General features: G+C 39.8%; 1 protein-coding gene across 3 annotated transcripts in view; it reads left to right on the plus strand.

Moving 5' to 3' along the window:
• Positions 1-14,368, plus strand: part of LSAMP (limbic system associated membrane protein) — a 648,138-nt gene that overhangs the window by 584,977 nt on the left and 48,793 nt on the right. The window lies entirely within an intron of this gene.

Consider the following 14,368-nt stretch of genomic DNA (forward strand, 5'->3'; position numbering starts at 1 on the left):
TCCAGGTAGACAGGACACTAGCTATGAGTTGAATGTAGGAGCTAAATTTTCCATTATCCCTGATGTGCAGAAGATGCCTTGATAACCTGTCCAAGCCTAAATCTAAAGCCCTTAGACCAACTGTAACTATATTAAGACTAGGGATATTGGTTAGAAACAAGTAAACAAACATATTTTGGACCTCCAGTCCTTTAAAGAGGACAAAACCTTATCACTGTATTGTCAGGAATGAAAACTCCCATTTTGTGAATTGTAAGTTTTCCTCACTCAGCTGCCTTTGCAATCACATGCTCATCTATTTACTTACTCTCAGATATGTAGAGTGCCAGGAGAGCACTTCTTAGAATGATTATTATATGTCATATCAAAACGAAGTCTCTTAGTAAATAGACTTTAGACTCAACCAACCAAAACAAACCTCTCTGTTTGCCCTGACCACCAACAAAACTGATTTCTTTTCTGGAGGCATCTGTGAGATTACTTTAGGCTCTTGCAATTCTGGTGGCATTTTCTTCCTGCTCTTCTTCTTCCCCATGGTTTGGCTGGCTCGATTTCTTCTGTGATCCTCCTGTGTCCCGCCCTATTACTTTCTTGTTTGCTCAGGGGCTTCTCCCTCATGTTTTTCTGCTTTCACATCTTTTCCTGTATCTCCTCTGCTGCTCAGCACAGCGGGTCAGATAATGTTCCCTGAGAGCCACTGCTAAGTTGGCCTTCGGGTAAAGCCATCTGTCAAAAGGGGAGGATTTGTGGGGCTTAACTTTTTTCATCTGAAATTGTGAAGTTTTTCCCACTAGAAAATTAAAATTGCATCAGTATATGATATGTTGAGCTATTGATACAATAAGGTTTACCCTTCCAGAAACTGACAGTATTTTAGATTAGTATAGAAGGTTGGGAAGGCTGAGGAGATTTGAAAGCCTAGGAATTTATTGAAAATATTCCAAGGCCTCCTGCTCATAACTTACCCAATTATCTTCTGAAAAACTGAGCATTAATGTGCTTATCAATATTTGGATTCACAGGTTTAAAAGACCACCGAGACTTACATGTTAGTGAGAAGGATTTTCCGTCTCAGTGTTTGCTACTCAATTCCTAGCTACCCCAAACAGTTAGATACACTAAGCCAGCATTGTTTAAAATGAATTTATGACCCCCCCTTCCCCTAGCAGCATCCTCTTCTTTCATTCCAGTCTTTTTCCAGTTCCACAGAACCTATTCCCACAAGTACCCATCCTGATTGCCTGCAGGCTGCGAAATCCCTTAGGTGTTAATTGAGAATTAAGACGTTAGCTGATAAAAGGTATAACCACTTGCATTAATATTTGCATTGCAAAAGGAGTCTTAATGGGAAAATAATTAAGCTTTAAAGTTTGATATCTTTGAGGCAATTTATCCTGCTTGGCAACCTGTCAATTCTGCTCACTTTACATCAGCTTCCCTTTACTGCACCTCAGGTTGGCCACATGTCATTTGAATGTAACTTTGTAAACCAAGACTTGAGTGTGGGGTAAGAGAACTCAGAATTCTTCATAGCATGATGCAAAGAAACTTTAAATTTCTCACCTATTTATAGATTAACTTACTCTTAATGATCTTCCAACACTTGAGAAGGTCAGTAGCCCTCCGTCTGTCATTCTCCAAGTTCACCAACAGCTTATCCACCCATCAAAGGTGCTTTTATAACAAAATCCATGCATAATGAAACCAAGAAAGGTAATGTACATTTTCTTGTTCAACTTTGGGTGTAAATGACCTATTCTTAGTGATTTTTACAGTGAGGAAATCTAGTGATTATACCAGGCAACACTGAGAACTGTAGGATGGAGAGGAAAGAAAAGGGTAACCCACAATTGGGAGTTGAGATCCAGGCTTTTTTGGAGTTCCAGGTAGGCCAGAAAGCAGTCAGCGTTGGCTTTTGCCATGAATCTAGTGCCTAGAACTGGTAGGCAAATGAGGATCAATCTCAGAAGCACAGCTGAGACTTTACAAATATGATATAATTGATTAAAACACCAGAGTCACACAGGCATCTTAGCTCTTCCATTCACTATCTGTGTAATGTTGGGAAAGTTCCTTAACTTTTCTAAACTTCACTTCCTTCATTGGGTAACAAGAGACACAGAGAGAGAGAAGAAGAAGCCTATATAGATAAACTAGAAGATGTAAACAATCCATGTGACACAAAGTGCTACCCAACAAATGGAGACTGAATTGTTAGTTCAGAAATGGGAATTGAGTTCAAGTCAGAATGTTCATTCTCCTCATAATTTAACTTGTCTCCTTCAGTCTTTCCTGACCTAAATACTGGATTGATCCCTGATCCCAGGTCAAGATGGCTTCTGTGTCTGGAGTTAACCTAACTCCCTTAAGAAAAGAAAAGGTATATGTTTCTGAATGCCAAACTAGTAAGATCAGAAGGATGCTTACCAAATGTAGGTGTTCTGGAGTATCACCTGGTAGGTTTTATAAACTAATGGATTCCTGAGCCTCATCCCAGGAAATTCCGATTCAGTAAGTCTGTGGAAGAGCCCAGTGATCTGCATGTATTAGCAGTTTCCAGTGTGATTATTATATAGGTGGTCCATGGATCACAGTTTGAGAAACACCTGTACAGATGATGATCAGAATCTGAGATAAGCTGATCACCACACCTGGATACTATATCTGTGTGATTTTTAAAAGTGAAAGCAAAAGGGAAAATAAATAGATTCACATTGCTTCTTTTTTATTTCAAAATAGTAGCAAGAGTTGAAAAAGGCATCTACAGAGACTTATTTTCTGGAAACTAAAAAGATCCTTTTATAAAGGGTATTGAGTAATATGTTAGACAATATGTTGGACTGAAATTTATGAAATGCATAGAAAATGTGTTCAAAGGGGTAATTTTTAAATAGTCTTTAGAGAAATGTCCATGGTCTCACTTCAGTGAAGCCATTTCTAGGAAGTACTGAAATAATTGTGGTCAAAATGGTCTGCTTTCTAAATGTGTGATTCTTGGATAGAATCCAAAGACTTGAATAAACTGATAGTAGCATACCAAATAGATATGCCTTGCAATTATTAAGTGTCTTAAACAAGCATTTGATAGGTTGTACATTGACATCCATTAGCAAATGATCTCTAGACAGTTATTCTGAGTGGTTGCAATGAGATCTTATGTGATAGGTACAGGAGGCAAGGGGGTCAATCTTCTGGTCAACTACCAAGAATAAGATGAAATAGCTTCAGCACAGGGCTAAGACGTTGCATAATAATGTATTTCTCTCATATAAACAAATGATTGAGTACATTTAAGTGCTTGTTTGAGATCCTAAGTTCTGTGCCATATATAATAGAAAAATACTGCACAGCCTGACAGTTTGTATGGCAGGTATTAGTTAGCTCTCTCTATCCATGAAAATTCTCCATGTACACTCTATTAATCGTACACTTTCATGAAAATCATTTTGCGGTTCACACTGTTTAGGCTGGGAGGGTTAGGGGGTGGTGCTAGGACACTAGGGAACTTAGAAGTTCCCCGTGAGAAAGGAAGATAAGCTGAGTGTTTCCTGGGCTGAGGGAGTTTAGAAGACTTGAGTTAGAACAAAGGATGAGTTCTTTCTACCTCCACCTCAGAACTTTTCCCCTTTCCTGTAAGATTTATAGTTCATATCATTAGGGAAACTCAGGTTGGGCTTGTTCTCAGAATACTCAGATCCAAACGGATAATACCAAAGCACAGAGATTTCTAGGGAATGATGCTGCACCAATGTGAGCAGGCTATTAGTCAGCTATAAAATACAGCAAGAAGGGTCCAGCCCTGTAGGAAAAGTGATGGTGACAACTAAATGATGGGTCAAGTTTATAATTTAGCTCAACTTTAGTCGCAGCTGGGAACTGGCGTGCAATCTGACTGCCAGTAACAAGGATCAAAGAGCAATCAGGCAAACTGGTGCCATGGAGTGGAGAATAGTAAGGAAAATTCATTTGAGTGCACATACAGCTACCTGTCACCTTTAGTCAGCACTCTCAAGTCCAGACACCTCTCAATCATGAGCAAAGTGCTTCTAACAATTGGCCAGGCTCAAGTCTCACTGCTTTGGGGACCAAGATTACTGGACCTGTGGTTACAATTCTTTAATAGCCACAGTTGAACAGTAGAGGAGGTAGGTTGCAACACACAATGCCCATAGATAGTCATGAAAACTTTTTGTCCGTCTAATTAGAAAATTGTTCTGATTTTATATAATATCAACTTGCTTATTACTATGCCTCCTGTCATTTGGAATTGGTGTCTAATTTTCCTAATCATTCTTTTTCCCTTATGCCAGAAATAGAAAAATCATAGAGATTTTCTTTTTCATTCTGAGAAACCTGCCCTTAGGATACAGCCAGAAGAATAGGTATGTCTTTCCCGACCCTGAAATTATTAAATTCAGTTTTCTTTGAAAATATTGCATTATAAAGGTAATATATATGTATAATCTATGTCAAAAATTCAAGCAGGATAGGAAGGCATCAAATGAAGAGAAGTTCCCTGACCGCACACTTCTGGGCCTCCTGATCCCATAACCCAGAAGTAAGATTGTTAACATTATGTAAACATTTATTTATATAAATATAATATATATGTATATGCAAATGTGTTGTATATGAATAAGTATTTTTATCCTTTATTTGTATCCCATTGTTTAGAAGGAATCTCCATTTGAATGTCCTTTAAGCATTCCAATTCAATAGATAAAAAAACTCAGTTATTACCCTCCCACCCACCCCCCACCACCCATAAAAATATCATCCAGTACACAGATCAATCAAACCAAGAACCTTGGGGTCATCCCTCTCCCTCACTTGCCATTTTAATTAGAGGTGAGTGTGTGAAAGTAGCACTCTCCCTCTGAGGTCTACCCCTCAGGGTAAGACAGTCTTGTGGACTTTCTTTATTTCAACCATTTAAACCTCTGAGGTGGCCTTTTCTTCTCCCTTTGTTTTTATTTAAAAAGGAGCGCAGGAAACACCCTCATGCAGCGCTTTTTAAATGAAGTGACTTGTCAAGTTCGAGACTGTAGCAGTAATCTGAAAGGCAGTAAATTTAGCGACCCTCACTTGCACTGACAGCCTGTCGAGCACTTGAAACATAAATAGCAGTGGAGACAAATCGCTGCTGTTTTCCTATTAAGCTTTGGCCCACTGGCCTCATAGCCTTCTAGGAGCGCGTGGGCCCAGCCTGGGAGAGGGACTGCTTTCAAGAACAGGCAAGTGCTCTCTTCTTTTCTCTCCCACTCCACCTCTGCCTGCGCTCCTGACACTGCAGCTGGGACCCCCACTCCCACTGTGATCCATCTGCTTTACAGAAGGCTAAAAATCCTGAGCCCAGATTGAGGGGTGCTGGTAAGCAGAGGCCTGCAACCTAGAATGAATGTTGATGGAGTAATTTTTAGCTTGTACCTTTTGGTCAAAATGAAGAAGCCAATGGCCGGACCCTTTACTAATAATTTGTTTTGACCCCTGAGCTGGCCACCTTATGTTAAATGGAAACATTCCAAGAACATCACTTTAATTCATACTTAAACCTTTTCCTCTTCTGCCCTACTCCCACTCCTTACCCTTCTTTTCTCTTCATTACTTATGTATTGACTTTAAGCAAGAACAGTTCTCCAAATTGGATCAAATAGCTCATTCAGCACTGGGCCTAGCTGAAGAAGTAGATCTGGGATTTTAGGGTGAACCCATATGAGGTCATTGCAACATCAGGGTTAAGAAAGGGTGAAGGGCTAGATGGGGTTATTGTCTGCTTTGTTTTAATTACATTTCAAAGGCTTCTGTGGCTTCAAAACTCTGCCTAGCAATCCTTCCATAGTGCAATCACCCTGCTGAGTTTAACACATTCACTTACTAAATGCCAATTGATTTATGTGACTCTTAAAAACAGCAACTGCTGCTCTCATCTCTCTTGATATTTAATCCTGAGCCATGGCAGAGTTGCTAATAACAGGTCTGGTAATACCCCCACAGTTCTGATGACAACGGTGAGTGATCTTGTTTGTTACTGACTCTGTCCAGCAATTCTAATCTTTGTCCCTGCCAAACAACCCACTGCCCCTACGTTTTAGGAAAAAGTCTAAAAAACAATTAACATCTGCAGGAATCTTTACTTCTATTTTATTCCCACAGGACTCTTTTAAGTATATGGGGCTTTTTTAATCCTTTATTTTCAGTTTTGCCTCTTCTTCCCCACACCCCTGAGGTCATAAAAGTGAAGTAGGAGAGTGTGGGTGCTGGCTTTAGGAGCTACATCCTACAAATGTTCTGCAGCCCCTGCTCCAGTGATTTGAATTATAACCCATGTGTGGATTACAAATTTAAATCCACAGTTAGCTCAAATCTCTTACCAACCCCATATTTCCAAGTACCTATAGAATGTACTCCACAGTATGTCCCAGGAAAACCTAATACCAACCATATCAAAAATGGAACTCATTATCTTCACTGCAAAATGAGTACCCCCTCCTAATTCGCCAAGTGATTCCACCTGCATTCACACTTAGGCAGTCATTAGCTTCCAACCTACACACTGCATTTAGAATACATTTCTTCATACCTGAGAAAACCGAGTGGACTACAGGAAATTCAGGGCAGGTGAGGGTCTGTGTACAGGGTCCACATTCCTTCTCCTACCCTCCAAGGGGACAGTGCCACTCTCTCCCATTGAGCCCAGACACCACCTTAGAATCCTTCTGAACATCATTCCCCAGGCAGCCACTGTCAGTTAAACAAGGTTGATCACAATTTTTTGAAATCTTTGAAGAGCCCATCTCCACTTTCACAGTAATTCACAGGAAGGCTCATCAAAATACACGTTAGTACTCAGTGTCAAGAAACAGGCACTGAGAGTAAATAGTGTTGATGTATAAAGGACTTCAAACAAATAGAATTTTCATACAATTTTATGCTTACACATCATGTTTCCTATATGGTGTGCAGGGAGGAAGGAAAGGAAGGAAGGAAGGAAGGAAGGAAAGAAGGAAGGAAGGAAGGAGGGAGGGAGGGAAGAGGGAGGGACGGAGGGAGGGGAGGAGGGGAGGAAAAAAGGAAGAAAAAAAATTACAGAATAATGCCATTGTACTCAGTACCCTGTGGGTGCTGGCAGGCTTAAAGGGGATGTAGTGGTACCTCACACAGCAAATCCAGAGTCCTCAAACCACCCGTCACATCCCAGTGCATGTCCTCACACATCACCGTCCTCATTTTTCCTGCTCGGAGACTTCTAGATTGCCACACCCTTTTGCAATTTGCTAGCCCTAATTTTTTCTCCACTTGCATTTCTCAAGTTCCTGAAAACTTATTTCTCCCAGAAATCTTCTCTACTACTAAGTCTACTCTACACTGTCTCTGTAGCTCCTTTGCTGGTTGCTGGCATTTTTGTGTACCAATAGGTTTTTATTGCTAAGGGAGGGACTCCTAAAAATAAATGGTTAAGAGGCTAAATTTTTAAAGATCAACTTTTTTCCCCTCATTTATTGGTTCATTTGATCCTTTCAATAAGGAAGTTAAGTGAAGTGGACAAACCTCATAAAAGATGAAGCCTGTCTTTCTACCTTCTTTATCAATAATTGAGCTGCATTGCTTTGGAAATTTCTCAAATGTCTTATTCTCAATCTCCCATTCTATACTTGAAAGAAAGAAATAAAGCAGATTCTGAGAGCTAAGAATTCAGCCAACTGGAGCATCTTTCAGCATTCTAATGATAAAAGTAGTCATGCTTACTTCGGAACATGAGTCCCAAAAGTCCACAGACCTGGGTCAAAGCTCATGTCTTCCTTACTAACATTATAAGCTTGGGCAATTTTCTTGACCAATCTAAACCTGTGTTCCTATGTGTTACACATCTGTAAGCAATCTTAAAACTATTGTGAATTAAATAAGATAATATATCTGAGTCACTTAGCACAGTGCCTAGCAAGTGTTTATTAAGCAGTAGCTCATTCAACAGTCACTCTACTATATTTCTTAAACTTTTAATGGGTTCCGACATTGTGCTACACACTAGGGAAGGGATACAGTGATGATCAAACCAAATGTGGTTTTTACAGTGGTAAAGCCTTACAATGTAACCATAGCTATTCTCAGTACAATCCCCTTCAGAGAACTAAATATAGGGGATTCTGACTTCAAGCATCACATTTAGAAGGGCAGGGCAGTTTCTAAAAACTGACACCAAGTAGGGGGTAATGGTTTAGTATAAATACAATAAAAGAATGTCATGGCCCAGGACTGAAAAAAGGATGCATGCATGGCAGCCTCAGGTTGGAAGCTCAGCTCAAACTATTTCAGCTAGCTTATTTTTTATATGTGAAAGCAAAAATGCAAATCATAATGAATTGGATCTCTCTGGGTGCCAGGAAAAATAATCCCAGGGTGTTCTTTTTCATTTGGCCCATGCTCATTCATAGAGCCAAAGCCAGTTGTGAATCTTCCCTGGCATTGTTCTTGTCACTGGTTTCCGGGTACTAACTACATCCTTTGGGGTTGCAGAAGGCATGGGGCCAATTTGCATAATCCACCCCCTGTTGTGTCTTATTATTCAAATAGGGAACATTTCTATAGCAGAGTAGCCCACCCCTTCCCTTGCATGCAGCTCAAATGTCTTAACAGTCATATGCCTCTTTCTTCAGAAAACTCTCTCTCCAACTCTTCCCTAAAATCATCCTCATTATATCACATCTCTCCGTTTTTGTTTTTGTTTTTGTTTTTGTTTTCTTCATCCCCTTCAGTACCTTGTTCTTCCCTGTGTCTCCTTATCCTCCTGTGGTTGTTGCTTTTGACGACTGCATCTACCCCTTCCCTGCCTTCTTTCAATCAGGGATCATTTTACCACTCTTCACTCCTCCCCTCCAGTGGTGAAAAGTGAGGATGAGAAGTGGTTTCAGCCTTTGGACAGTAACATTGTCAAACACTAAGGGGTCTCTCAGGTGGAATGTGAAGCGGAGAAGCAAAAGCTTCAAATAATCTGGAGAGAGACATGGCTGGAAATGCAAACAGAACCCTACTGCAGGCATCTTTTCTAGATTTCTTGTGTTTCTTTCTCTCTTCCTTTCCTTAGCATTTTTGTGTAGAACGTGATGTGCAGAAAAGCAGGGAAGAAAGCAAAAACAGGAATAGGTGAGAGCATGTCCTTAGGGGAAAACAAAAGCAAAACATGAAACATACTGTAACAACAGGAACATGGTACAGCATTTGAAGTTCTCACAGGAAACTTCAAATGGCATCATTGATTCGTGATCTTTTTTCCTTTAATTCTCATAGGTAGACGTTCATAGCTTGCTTTTCTTGCTTACCTACTTCACTCACGTTTCCAATCACAGACCCACACAAACACAAATACACACACATATACACCTTGCAAGATAAATTCTAGTTCTTTGCTTTTCATTAAACTGTATGTATGTTTGTGTTTATAGCTAGTGTGTTTACAGCCACTTACATGTAAATATTCAAACGTAGGTGAGTAAAAGGAATAGCAACCCCATTTCAAGCACATCTTCCTATCTGTGAAAGACTGATCTACTGAGATGCTATACTTATAAAAGTCTTCTCAGAACAGTGAAAAAAAAAATGATCCGTTCATTTCCTAACATACTTTCCTTGGAATTCTATATTTTTAAAGTCACAAAATGCTCCAATTTAGCAAGTTTCCTAAATTGTATTTTTTGTATCTCAAATAAAAGGAAAGACAGGTACTATAATGATTATTAGAGCAATAGTCTTTAAAAAAATTTTAATTCCAAATATGGGGCTGGTTGTCATGTCTTGGGAAGTTTTTGAGGCTAGTCCTGCTCTGCTTAGTGAGCAAATATTTGAGGGTGAGGAAATGTGTGTGCTGCTCCCTAAAAGTTAACAGTAAAATCTTATATGTAAATAACTAGTTTTTTTATGGGGTGTTTGTGTGTGCATGTGTGTGTGTGTGAGAGAGAGATGGGAGGATGGAAGGAGGGAGGGGGAGGAGAGAAAGAAAGGGAATGAGAAATATATGGAAATATATTTAATTTCAAATGGCTCCTTTTTACAAATGCCTGGTTGACCTTATAAATCTAAATCAGTCAACATTTTGCATAGCAACTACCGGGCTCACTAAAGTATGGAACTCCGAAGGCACTGTACTCAGAAGGCAGCACCTGGCATACTTTAATTGGAGTTATTCCTGGCTGATTTGCCTCCACATTGGGGAACACAGGAGAGAACACTTTTCTCTTGCCATTAGCTCTAGGCCCTTCTTTCTGACTTATGAAGAAATATTAAAAGAACTAATATGTACAACTTGAGTAAACAGTGACTAAGAAGGGATATGCTAATTATGTGCAAGAGTTTAAAAGGTGCATACACTGAGGAGGATGAGAAGTTATTTAGCCTGGTAGCTGAATATTGCCAGGAGACACAAAAACACATTAAGCAAAGGGAGATTTAAACTAAACACTAGATCCCAGAATAAATATAACACTCAAGCGATGTGAGCAGACTTGTGGAAATTGGTTGAGATGTTTAAAATACCAAAATACTGAAATTTGCATTTCAAGTACACATTTCTGTAAGGGCAAAAAATAATAGGGACAAGAGAAAGACCCAAATTGTGGCCATAGAACTCGTCTACCAGAGAACTTAAACAATAGGTTTTGTGTCCATTTCTGGCCTGAGAGTCTTTTTCAGGTTGAGAGAATAAAAGACAATATTGGCAGGACCCTGGGGTTGAGAGCAGCCAGTCAGAGAGAACTGAAAGAAGTGGAGAAAAGTTGCCCTCTTGGGGGCAGGCACATGAGGGCAAAGGGAAAGAAAGGAACAGGAGAATCTGAGTGCATTTTAGAATTTTGTGACTCAAGATTCAGCTGGTGTATTCCATGCCTTAAAACAAGAAACGGCACTTGCTGAGATTGTATCGTGCCTGTGTCCATGGGGAGCTCTGTTGGTTTCCAAAACGGTAACTCCACATGGCAGATAATTCCTCGGGACATGGCCAGAGATGCCCCTGTGCAGTCCTTCAACAACAGAGTACGCAGCACACCCTTTCTTCCCCAGTAAAAGAGAACTCTATTAGGATCATTAAAAGGCAGTGGAGTTTTATGCCAACTTCTCTGACAGAAATACTTAACCACTTTTCAATACTTAGCTCTATTCTCTTAAACTATGTGAAGTGCTGACAATAACTCTAGTATCTCTTTGAATTTCTTAATTCAGTTCAGCTTTATCTCAGTCCATTCAGGTTACTATAACAAAAAATACCATAGACTGGGTAGCTTATAAACAATAGAAATGTATTTCTCACAGTTTTGGAGCTTGGGAAGTCCAAGATCAGGGTGCCAGCAAATTTACTGTCTGATGAGGGCCCACTTCCTGATTCAGAGACAGCTGTCTTTTCTCTGTGTCCTTACATGGCAGAAGAGGCAAAGGAACTCTCTGGAGTCTCTGTTTTCTTTTCTTTTCTTTTCTTTTTTTTTTTTTTTTTTTTTTTTTTTTTTTTTTTTTTTTTGAGATGGAGTCTTGCTCTGTCACCCAGGCTGGAGTGCAGTGGCTCAATCTCAGTTCACTGCAACCTCCGCCTCCCAGGTTGAAGCAATTCTGCTGCCTCAGCCTCCCAAATAGCTGGGATTACAGGCACATGCCACCACACTTGCTAATTTTTTTGTATTTTTAGTAGAAACGGGGTTTCACCATGTTGGCCTGGCTAGTTTTGAACTCTTTACCTCAAGTGATCTGCCCACCTCGGCCTCCCAAAGTGCTAGGGTTACAGGCATAAGCCACCATACCCAGCCTGGAGTTTCTTTTATAAGGCTTCATTTATGAAGGTTCCATCTTCATGACCTAATTACCTCCAAAGACCCCACTTCCAAATACCATCATCACTTTGGGGCTTAAGTTTCAACATATGAATTTTGGAGAAGCACCAGCATTGGGTCTGTAGCAAGCTAACTCAACAAACATTTATTGAGTGACTAATCTGAGCCAAACTCTGTGCTAGTTCATGAGGATATTATGAGTAAGGCATGGTCCCTGCGACGCTTACAATCTGGAGCTTTGGCTTTCCAACAACAGAAAAGCTCCCATTTCCTGTTAAATTTCTGTGAATTGGTAAGAAATTCTCAAGTGAAGCAGTAGAGCTAATGCATTGTGGGAAAAGTCTCCTGGGTGTGACTAGAACAGACTAATCAGGAAGGGCCAGGGAATGCTAGAGTTTCAACTGGAGGATCCAGGGGATAGGGAAAGGAAGCATGACAACAGGGAGGGCCCAGGGGTGTCTCTCAATGTTTTAAATTCAGTTTCTGGCCTGAGAGTCTTCTTAAGGTTGATAGAATGAAAGGAAATATTGGCAGGACCCTTGGGTTGAGAGCAGCCAGTCAGAATTGAAAGAACTGGAGAAAATTTGCTCTCATGAGGACGGACACACCGGGGCAAAGGAAAGAAAGGAGCAGGAGAATTGTTGGATGATATTGGTTGGATGATGGAACACAGTGTAGTTTCCCCTGCCGAAAGTTGGTTTGCACCTTGAGCCCACTTCCACTTTATTGAGATAGCTAGGCACATCGTGTGCTGGAGACAGAGGCTGCCATCAGAGAGGAGGAGAGCTATCACAGGAGAAGCAAAAATGATGTCTCTGCCTCTCATGTGGGTCACTTAAGGGAAAACTCTCCTTTTATCCTCAGGTAGTTTAGAGGAAATTCTAGAGACATGAGATTGAAAGTTTATCTGATAAGGATATGTTTTATCATCTGCTTATCAGGAACAAATGAGATTATTAATACTTATATTGGTATGTAAGAATCCCAGGCCCCCAAACACAATAAATATTGTTTTATTTTTCTCTCATTCATCTTACTATTTACTTTCATAGGTGCCATCTTCCAGAATTGGTAGGGCTTTAGTTGGTGCAGCTAAAAATAATCTTTTTCTCTCCTGCAACTGTTTAGTTTTTGTTTTTGTTTTATAAATTCAAAAAGCAAAGTAGGGACCCATAATCCACCATTTCTAGGTATTTCATGGGAATTGGAAAGAATTCAGTGTTGCCAATCATCTCTAAGATTATCCTTGTTCTCTCCTTCTTCTACTGACAGCTGTGTCCCCAACCAAGATTAAGATTATGGCTGGGGGATACGCAGTATGGGAAGAAATACTAAAACATTCTGAAATTATTATTAACTATTTTCTCATTAAAATTTACCATTATTCTCAAAATAAATAATGCTATCTTACTTTCTATTCCACCTCTGCATTCTAGGTTTTCAATGAGCTTACACCTATTTCTGCCTGCTAAATAAAAAACTAATTGTCAAAGTTGCCATTAGCCTTCAGGGTATTTATGTTCAGCTAGAAGAGTCTTAGCATCGAATAGTTGGCATGATGCTTAGTCCATAGAAACCATATGCAGGAAAGATCTTTTTACCCCTTCAATCCTGAATCCTGCCCAATTAATCCAGAAAAGTGGCCAGTTACCCTTTCTGAGATTACTGTTTTCTTCTCTACTACATTCTACTTCTATAACATGTAAAATCAGATCTAAGTACTTGCTTTAAATGTTGGCAAAGGAGAAGAGAAAAATGTAGACAGGAAAAAATCAACCTCTTAAAAATAATATTTAACTATATGCTATAGACTAATTCTAAAACATTCTCAGTAGAAGCATGTGCTAGATAAAGATAATGTGCAGAACTTCAGAACCAAATAATGTTATATTACTCTTGCCTGTTTTTTTAATCAAGATTGTACAGTTTCCTCAAAACTAGTGATACTGACAATTGAGAGAAGACTTGAAGCTTGGAATATCCAGAGAGTTGTGTTATAGAATGCTAGCAAGGAAGCCCCATGTTCTGTCAGGAGCCTAGTTAACAGGTTTAGCTGACATATTTAGAGTAAATTTGTCTCCTTGCTAACTGTCTGTTATGTTGATTTGGTCATCGAGGAATTTCCAAAAAAGGAAAACAGCTTATGGCATTTGAGCAGAGCTAATGACTGGTACCATTTAGTGTAGAATGACCAGGAGCATCATGGTTGCAGGACCGTGTTCTTTAACACCCTCCCCAGCTGCTCTATCCTAACTCGCGTAACAGTGGAGTTTTGAAATTTTGGGGTGAGGGGGTTCAGTTTAGCTAGAGTTGAAGTCCTTGGGCCTTTCTGGCCAAGCTCTGGCTAGGCTCTTCCTGCTACCCAGTCTCATTTCCTCTTCTCTTTCCTCTTTCACCTTCTCTTTCCTCAATCACCTTCTCTTTCCTCTTTTCATTTTTCTCCCTCTGTACGTCTTCCTTATTTCTCTCTCCATCTCTTCAGGAAGAAAATGGTTTAATCAATTATACTCCACATAGGGGAATTTAAACAAGGTTTCTTAAGTTGAGATTTCTTTACTAAA

This window comes from Pongo abelii, chromosome 2, assembly GCF_028885655.2.
Source record: "Pongo abelii isolate AG06213 chromosome 2, NHGRI_mPonAbe1-v2.0_pri, whole genome shotgun sequence".
Taxonomy (NCBI): Eukaryota; Metazoa; Chordata; class Mammalia; order Primates; family Hominidae; genus Pongo; species Pongo abelii.